The sequence below is a fragment of the Lepidothrix coronata genome, unplaced genomic scaffold (assembly GCF_001604755.1).
Source record: "Lepidothrix coronata isolate B3197 unplaced genomic scaffold, Lepidothrix_coronata-1.0 Scaffold247, whole genome shotgun sequence".
NCBI classification, from domain to species: Eukaryota; Metazoa; Chordata; class Aves; order Passeriformes; family Pipridae; genus Lepidothrix; species Lepidothrix coronata.
In genome coordinates, this window is record NW_016690427.1 from 486019 (window position 1) to 496416 (window position 10398).

The window sequence follows — 10398 nt, forward strand, 5'->3', positions numbered from 1 at the left end:
GCCACTTCAGTCTGTCATATTTAGAAATGCAGGAATAGCTTGACATTTGGAAGAAGTGGCAGAGACAGGAAATGCTTAAAATGGGATAAGAAGAAAAGCACTTCAAGTCTGCCCTAAAATCAATGTTTCCTTAAAATATATACTCCATCCTGGTGATTTGTTGGGCAGAGTGAATGAATCATTGTGTTAGGTAGGAATTTGAACTGAACTAATCATTGTGTCAGGCCTTAAATCTTACATAAGTAAATCTGCTTCAGTTCACAGGCTTTAATGAAGCTGAAAATCTGGCCCCATATGCAAGAATTAGTACAATGTAGTGGCATGCCTTATCAGTCTTCATGATATTGGCAAAAATTACTAAAAACATAACACTTTGTCTCACTTGTTTTGCTACATTCAAAACCTCTATAAGTGAAATGCAGAAATTTTGTACTGAATTGTTAAAGGATTCCGACAGTACCCTGAAAAGCAGTAATGATTAACAGAAATCTTTAGGAAAAAAATGTTTCCTTTTGGGAAACCTCTAATTGTAAGGATTATCAATTTGTTAGGTCCATGTCCTTTTTTTTTTTTTAAATGTATTTTTGGTATTATCTTATTGAAGTTGGTAATTTTGAGGTAATTTGTAATACATGAACTTTTTTATGAAGGAAGTAGCTATCTCACAGAAATTCCAATCTGTTAATTAACTATATGTACAGTTGATCTACTTAAATATTTATCACTGGGGTTTTTCTACATAAAACAGTTTTCACTTCCCTTTAAATAAACAAAACAACATAGAGTCAAGCACATTCCTGGCAGAGAGCATATGCCTTTTTCGATCCCTAGAGTAGGCAGTGTATTGATTGTATATTAATTAATTCCTGTAGCCTACTTTATAGAAAGTGCTGTGGGATTGTTGATTGAGGTATTAATTGAATTATTTTAAATTTGTCAACATCTATATTTCTACAGTACTTAGCAGGAATTCCCATTGTAAATACAATTACTAGAATAAAATAAAACTATTTTATACTTAGATTGATATTTTTTGAAGAAAAAACACTGTTTAAAGAAAAATAGGGAACTGCATTCACACACAAATTTTCTTACATCATTAAAAATACCCAGGCAGAATAAATTCAGCAATCGAAAAATATATTATTTATTTTCTGTTTAATAGAACACAATTCTGAACACCAGATATTTTCGAACCATCTATACAAAATAATAAAAGTGACAACAAAATAGCTACCAGGTTACAGCATTCCTAAAGGTGTTTTTTTCCACCCAATTGAACAACAAAAGGCAATTTGGAGCAGTAACAGTTAAAAACTCTGTAAGTAAATAATCAAGCTTATGCTAATAGAATATGCACTATTATTTTTATCTATATGCTTCATTTAATTTTGGCGAGGCAAGTATCACTACAGTCATAGATTGACTACACTATACCAATATGATGTTAAAGTATCTTGTCAAATTAGGCTTATGCCCAGTTCCTACAAGGCTCTGCAAGCCTGGTGCTGCAGCTCTCACTGACCAGTTCTGCCACATGCTTTTTCAGGAGTTCACAACAGAAGTTATTTTTTCCCTGCCCTCTCTCAGATCATTTTATTTCTGCATCACGGACATCACATTCCCCTCCCTCCTTCCTTCTGGATCCCTTTCCCCACCCACAGCGTGGGGGGGCCCAGTTCTAGCTCCATCTCCATCTGATGAACCATTCCGACGTCTTGAGGGATGGGGAAAGGGAACTCCAGCGACAGGATTTTTCAGGCCCCGAGCCTGGAGGGGAGAGGTGCCCTCCCCTCCCCCCAGCACCCACGTAGTCCCATGGCAGGCACAGAGACAGCACACCGGCGTGGAGAGGAGGCAAGAGAGAGTTTATTGTTGGGGATGTTACATTTATAGGGTTTAGGAGGATTCACAGAGTAACCAATTAGAAGTCTCAAGGGGCTTACAGGAACACCCAATCACAGGATGGGGTTAACAAGGTCCAATGGGAAACACCTCAGGACACCTTTCCCAGGACATTCCTGCATGGGAGATAACCTGTCCTGGGGTGTGCTGGGAAGAAGAAACACGTGTTTGCAAAGAGACCACAAAAGGCCATTTTAAGACATGTTTAAACAAGTTTCTCATCAGATTTAGTGCTACACTTCCTCACGCCCCCTGCCTATCAATATTATTCAATTATTTTTAACTAGATGTTATTTTTAATCCAGATTATTTCTTTTATGAAATTTGAAGCACAGCTGAACAAAGGTTTTGCCTGCACTAGGGGCGTGTGGAGAGCACCCAAAAAGCAGGTTGTGATCAGAACTTCTTAAACCAACCCAACTGCTAAAGAAAATGCATAATGGAAATGCAACTACAGTAATTTTGTTATTTGATGATATGGTATCTGTAAGAACACAGGCCTCAAAGGTGTATTTTAAGATTGCTCTGTATGAATCTACATCAGCAATCATGCTATTTGATTCTCTGTCTTTCGTTTTAAAAGAAACCAAGGCTGCCTTTTACATACAATTAAATCTATTAAAATTTCTATAATTTGTCTACATATATAAATAATAAACTATTGCAGTTAATTAAATCTTTTATTATCTCAGAGGAAACGCACAGAACATAAATCTTTTGCGATAAACTGAATATATTCTGTGTCATTATGGTGAACAGTGCAAGTGTTGTGCATGCCCTGAGTTCTCTTTGTATGTAGGTTCAGAGCCCTCTTTCCAAACACAGCATTCAAATGACACCACCATCGTTCTCGGACAGAAGCTTTAAGAGAGAAAGCATTTTCTTTTGATTGAGCAGGCAAAATGACCCTTTCTAGATCTTTTATATTGCAATGTAGCTGCACAAAAGGAAACTTAATTCACAAATGCACATCTCCAACCCACAACACCAATTTTGGTTTGGGATTTGGGAGTATACCTGCAAAAAAAAAAAAAGTAGTAGTGAGATAAACTGAACAGTTCTCTGAAGACACAGAGAGTCTTTGTTAGACTTTTGCACCTCTAATATGGGTTAACTGGTAGCTGGTCAATGCAGTCATTGTATTTGACACAGATAGCGTGATTTCTTTGAAAATACTTAAAATTACTACAGATATTTATTTTCTGTTTTGTCTAGATATGTACTAAATAACTTGTTATAGTTTAGGTCTATTTTGATGTGAGATTTGCAGAGTTTTCAATCAGCTTATTTTGCGACTGCCTCTTTATACACAAACAAAGGCTTCCTGTGTTGACATCCCAGCTGACCAACTCTTACCTATGTTTTATCCTGGCTTCTTGTTCACATCCTGCAACTGTCCACATAAAAAACCCTTCTACATAGTACTCTTTGAACCTGGACTCATTTACACAATTGTTGATATAGATTTATGTCCAGTTTTAGTTCAAGTCAAACTCAAATCACAATTGCTGTTCCCCATCAGATGGGTTACAATTTGTTTTAATTTAAAACCAGAACAGAGCGGAAACTACATAACTTTTCCATCTTTTTTTTCCCATCCCTCTTCCCAGCCATCACACATGATTCAAAGTGCCTTCTAAACAAAAGAAAATTACATATTCAATAAATTTGCTGTTTCTGATAAAAAATGTTTCTAAATAAGACCTGGATTACAGGTCTAGGAAGTAAAGGTGCCCTTTTCACCATGGGCTATGCATTGGTAATTAAATCACAACAGTAATCTGATACAGCATTATATCTCTACTAGTATGATAGCACTGCCACAGGCGTATTACATCCTAGAACCTGCAGTAAATTAAAAAGTCCTTAGAGGCCATCACTACTTGACCTCTTTGTCTGCTGAATTCCAGGCAGGGTAAAAGAAAATCAGTTCTACTTTTAGCACTCCTGCATGTTAGTGCAGTGTCTTGTCAATGCTTGCCTGCATTTCCTCCTATCCTTGGCAAATACAGCTCTAGAATCGATCCTACCTGAGAAATTTGAGACAGCTGGAAAAGTTCCTGGAAGAGGCAAGCTGACAACACTGTCATAATTTGAATGAGAATTGAACTATAGCAAACTGACTTCTGAATTACATAATCCTCGCACATGCTTATTAGGCTTTCTCTTTTGTGCACTGTCTTCTTTAATTTGTCTCAGCTTTTTAGTGTGTTTTCATATCAACAAGCCCTTTAAATGTGGTCTTTCACATCCTGAAGTTGTCCTCACATCTGCTTGGCAGGTCTGGGTATTTCCCTTTGCGTTCCTCATGGGCATGTGCATGGACTTTGATTTGCTGTAATGGAGCACAGCAGAGCAGAGCCATCAGGACCCCTGTATGGCCGTCAGGGCTGCCCAGGTGAGGAAGCATGATTTGATTCCAGTCAGGCTGAGGCTATCATATGATGCCTTTCAGTAGCAGCAAATTCACAGGACCAGGGTGTTTACTTGGAAGTCCTACTTGGCAAACTTCTGCTTTCCTGACTCAAGAAGCAGCTCATTTGTCCCATAGTCAGAAATATTTCAATTGTTCACTTCGCAAGAGCTGCCCACAACCATGGAATGTGCATTTGGCCATCTGAAAGAGATGGCAGCCCATGGGATCAAACTGAAGGTCAGCTTCCCTTCTGGCTTGTTGTAGATGTTCTCTTCTATAACAGGAACAGAGGAAGAAATAAGCCTTTTGTCTCTGCATTTCCATTTTTATATGAATATTTTTATCACCACTTCTGCTACCTTGGTTCTGTACTTCCTCTTCAATGTATATGTACTCTCAGCTCCTACACCCATCAAGTTACTAAAAGCTGACCTGTCTGCAAACAAACCCATTTTTACATATACATATATGTGTTATATATACATATACACGTCAGTGTTTTTCAGCTAGAGCAGCTCACTGACCTGCCACATCTGCATGGCTCCTGGCATAGGGACCAACCAACACGTCAGATGACACCAGCAGCCCCCTGAGCAGAAGTGAGTGCAACATTAGATGGCAGCAGCTGTCGGACAGGTGTGCCTGAGTCAGGTAACTGTACCCTCAGCTACAACTGCAGAGAAGAGACAGACTCACAGCCCCTTGCTGGGGCTCTCCTCCCAACCCCCTTCAGCCCAGGCCTCCCCTGCCTCTGTGAGGAGTAGACTCAGGGGACTGAAGCAGCAGAAAACATTTTACCACTCATGTGGGCTTAATTTATACTACTGAAGCTATGGAGAAGGTCAGAGGAGCACCCAAGTGGGCTTAATGGCAGCCATGGCAGCATACCAGGAGGAAAGCAGTGGGACTTCCAGCTCTTAGCTCACATCAGCTACTTCGCAAAATTCACACTTCCATGTGGCTGCAAAAGCTGAGGCAGGGGACAACTCGTCTGGTTGTGTGCATGTGCCACGTTCCCCCAGTTCTCCCAAACCCATCTGTAATTTTAGCTGTTTGGTAGCTACATCCATGCTATGACAACTTCAGATTGTACTGTTTTAACTACTTAATCTAATAGAAATATAGCTCTTCTGTGTTTGTAAGACCATGTTTTCCTACTATTTTAATGACACATTAGAGGAATTTCACTGGTTTACTGAGGCAGGGTCTGGCTAATGGTACACTTCTGCAGCGTGATGATGTTGCAAGTGAAAGTACTGTTACTTTGGCTCTATGTTGATATTTAACTAATGTTTATAGACTCATCACAAAAACACATAGCATGAGGAAAAACAAAATAGAGAAAAATTGTCTGTGCCAGCATCCCCAAATTTTAGGGATAGAGTCATGACTGTAGAGAGGGGGATGTCAGTGCTGGTGTGAAACATGGCAAGATGGAAAACAAACAACTGATGTAATAAGAACTGATTTTGATCCTGTATCTGTATACTGTTTTTTTAGCTGAATGCAGATAAGCAATGCTGTGTTAGAACAGACTCTCGGCTTTCAGGCTGAGATAATAGAACATCAAAATGCGTGTCTGACAATAGCTATTACATTTGCATTAGCTAAAACAATGATACTTAGATTGCACCTTTTAAGTAAGCATATCAAAGTTAACAAATGTACCAGTATCATTATTTCATTAGCAGTGCAAGAATTAAGTAAGGAATTGATGAGCTGGCTGGTGTGCTGGCCTGGGACCAGTTGTGGTTATTTCTGCAAAGCCCCCTTGGACTGGCAGCAGCTACAGAAAGGGCTACTGCCTTTATCTTCAGCCCCTGCAGCTGAATTTCCAGGCTGCAAACAGCTCTTCAGTGTTAAGTGAAACAGCTCTAAGTGTTAGCAGGGTCCTGTCATGCTGCACTGTTCAAAAGTATTTTGTCTCCATCTTCATAGATAAAGAGATGTTATCAGAAAGATGAAAAAAAAAAAGAAGAAAATAATAAGAGAAGTGAGGAATTTTTCATCTGAGTGGGACTTGGCAGACCTGCTGAAAGCTTGTGAGAAGGCCCATACTGCATTCCAGGTGGTGGGAGAGCAGAAGGAATGCTGTACTAATTCTCCCTCCAGCCAGACTGATGTCCAGAACAGATTTTTCACTGCAGATGAAATGGCAATATTCTGCCATGTAACTGTGTCCTGGGGGGCTGTTAAACATATTTTAACTTCAGTTTCGAGTTAAGAGGTAAGTCTGGTCTGTACTGCTACAAAATTTAACCACAAAAGAGCTGAAAATTCTGCTCTAGCAGACATTTTTACAGTCCACAAAGGAGCATAGATGCTGACAGACAAAACCTTACCATAAAACTGTATAATGCCACAGTCTTCAAGAAGTTACGATACAACCAACCACAATGTAAAATATTTGAGATTGCAATTACTTTTGCAAATCAGCAGAGCAGAGCTAAAGTGAATGAATAAAATGCTTGCTTAGGCTTTAACTCTTAAATGCTGACTCTGCATTTTAACTTTAGTCACTAACTAGAGCTTCAGTAACTGCTTTTGGATTTGTGCTTAGAGAGTAGGGGAAGGAATGCATTGCACTGGTGCACGACTGAATTCCCAGAGAGTTTGAGAGCTGGAATCTCTTTCCGATCCAAGCAATTAACCAAATTTCAAGTCTTGGCAGCTGTTTGTTTTCTGAAAGGAGGCAATTATATGACCACAGCAGCAGAATGACAGTACAGAGGGAGAAGTAAACCTCTCTTAAATTCCATCTCTGAGTAACAAGCTCACATTTTTATGAACTGATCTCATAAGAAAAAGGAAAAAGATTACTCAGGACTATGCTTGCATACCTTCGCAAAATTCCCACTAGCTGGAATAGTAGTAAGTTGCAGTTCTCTCACAGCTATTTTCTGGAGCTAAAGTACTGCTATATATGCTCCTAAGTCTTCAAAATAGAAAAGACAGTATTAGCAGTAAGAACATAGGAACTCATACATAAGCACTGTCAGCAAACCTAATCAAGCACTTATTTTTTCTCCTTCAGACCCACTCACTGTCTTTAGGTACAAAAGAAGTGTTAGTAGAACTAAGATAGATGGGAGACATAATCTCGTACAATAAAAGCCTTTCCTGCCCATTCCAGGATGAGGATGGTCAACTCTCAAACAGGGACAGAGACAAGGCAGGGGTGTTTAATGCTTTCTTTGCTGTCTTCAGCACAGATGACGGACCAAGGGGGTCTCAGTACCCTGAGCTGGAGGACCATGACTGTGGGAATGATCAACTCCCAGTTGACCCTGAAACTGTGCGGAACCGGCTGCTGCAGCTGGATCCCTGCAAATCTATGGGGCCTGATGGGATTCATCCCAGAATCCTCAAAGAGCTGCTGATGTCATCACACAACCTCTCTTGAAGCGCAGCTGGAAATGGCAAAGTGCTTGTACTAGAAAAAAATGTGGTTTTATGTGAAGACCAGTATCAGGGTACCTTACCACCAGTAATATTAATGTAGTTTCCTCTGTATTGTTGTTATGTGAGGATGAAAAAATTAATATTAAAAATATTTAAAAATGCCTATTTTAAAATATTTTCAGTGCTATTTTTATATCTTTAGTATAAAGAGAGAATACTGCAATTTTATGAGAACAATTGTTAGCTAGTGGTAAGACAATACAAAATTCTTTCTATCTTATAACATCACTTGCTTATTTTTTAAATTTTGAAATTGAAGATTCTTTTCTGAGTTGAGCCCTAATAAATATAGCATATGTGCATTGTCTCACTAATTATTATGTTTATGTAAAAAGGGATGTACCATATTTGTCTTGATTTAAGATAGAAAGATCCAAGGCGAGCTTCCTCGCTGTTCCCATGCTTAAACAATGCAGATAAAATGTCCTGGGATCTAATTTTCCCTCCTTGCTGAATTATGGTCATGACAACCATCTGTACAAGGATAAGCTTTACAGTATTGTCTTGTTCAAGGGTATCATTTTGACTTTATGTTGTGTGATACAATAAGGTAATGGAAAATAATACTGTGCAGCAGTTGGTGCTCTCATCTACATACACTGCTGACATACTTTTGGGTTTTGTGTGTTTTGGTTTGCTTGTTTAATATTTATGTGGACATTGTGGCAATGAAAGTATAAAAAACATAACAGCATATTTTTAAAAACACATTAGCATTTGAGAGAAGGGCCATGGGCCAAGAGAAATGCCACTGTTCTGACTCTTCAAATTTATCCATTTCTGCTGGGTACCATGGAATTTATATGTTGAATATGAAATTTAATTTTTCTCTGCTATGTCAGCAAGGCAAGATACAATTTTAAAAATCCAAGACTTTGCTTTGGCAAAAGAGATTGCCTAATGTGGACAAGTACAAAGAGAGGTAAAGACAGTGCCAGGTTGTTATTATTTAGCTCCTTTCTGAAATACAGCTATTTATAAGATGATGTGAAATAAAGCTGAACACATCTATTATTAAGCACAATCTGATAGATAAACAAAGACTATTTCTTTCCCCAAAACTTCTACAAAAGAAAGCCTTTACTGACATTGGTGGTAAAGTAATTTAATTTGACTTTGGTCACTCTGTGCCTCAAAGTACACACATAATATGTCTGGAATTGAAAATACAGGAGGAGAGATTGCTTGAACTGCATTTTCAAATAATTTTGAGATATTAGCAGAAGACATAAAAGCAAGTAAGTCAAGAAAGTTCCTTCTAAAGCCATGACATACAGTCTTGCCAAATATTAACAGAAGAAATAACTGGTTGTTTTACTACTAGCACTGAATAGAAGACAGACAAAGATTTTAGCTTGCTCCAAATCAGATTAATCCTACATGTCTCACAGTATAGTAATGGGAATGATGGAGTGATTTAAACACTTTAAATTGCTAAAAATAGCAATTTTTACTATTGCTTTTGATTTCTTTGCCCCGCATATGCCAGTGATTAACAAAGGTCTTCCTTCTGGCAATATAGGTTTGTCAATTTGAGCATTTTAACTTGAAAACCATTTGTAGAGGATCATTTGCACATTTCCAGTAAGATCCCCAACCCTGTAATAATCTGGTAAGGCTGGGCAGAGGAATAACGAATGTTACTCTTTCATTGCAAATTTCTTGTCCTTGAGTACAAGTTATTGACTTTAAGTCACCTGTGTCTATGTATCCCTTGGCCATTTGATTTACTTGGTCTAGCAGATGGATCCGATGGGTAAGTCACACAGTCTCTACTCTAGAAAGGAGCTTCCTGTCCGATGGAGATTCAGTGACTTGCAAAAGTGATCATAAAGGATGTTATAGTATGAGTTACTAAATTAAGGTGGTGGGGGATGAGGTGTCTCTGTGGGAGGTATACAGCTTGGAATTTTTCTAGCTATCAGTAAAAACTGGTCTTAAAGGAAACAGAGTTTAAATTTATTTTATTTGATGTTTGGCTATGAGCTCATATTGTACTTCTCGATATTACAGGAGAATTACGTGGAATCTAGGTTGTGGTAAAATACTTATACCGTTTGCTGTTTGTAGTAATAAAGCTAATGGTAACAAGCTTCGGGGGTACATTCTGGACTAACTAATGCAATCCCTGCAATAGCAAACTAATCACTTTATTAAATTCTCATTATTCTTATATAACATAGAGATTCCTAGTTTCTTTTTTGTGCTGCCCTCAGATAATGCTATTTCAGCAGCAAGTCCCAGCTCTGTGACAAATGATGCTTTACGGAAAGGACTGGGCCATGCAACTCTAAAATTCTGCAGTTAGGTTCTGCAAACTCCTTCTGGGAACAATATTTTAAGGACAAAGAGGGTAGAGCTAGCATGTGTCTAGGGTGTTTTAGTGCTGTTGATGAAACAAGTCACATTATAGGTGATTCTACTTTGGCAAATTTTTATCAAATTAATTTCGAAGATACAGCAGGACAACAGGCCAGTAAGACCCTCCAAGTATGACACTGAAAAAGGAAGTCGTGAGGTAGCCAATTTTTGATGTTTATTCTGTTGCTGACTAGAAAGTTTGCTGACCACTGGTTCTCACACCAGTGTTGTGATTTAAAAATAAGAATTTGCGT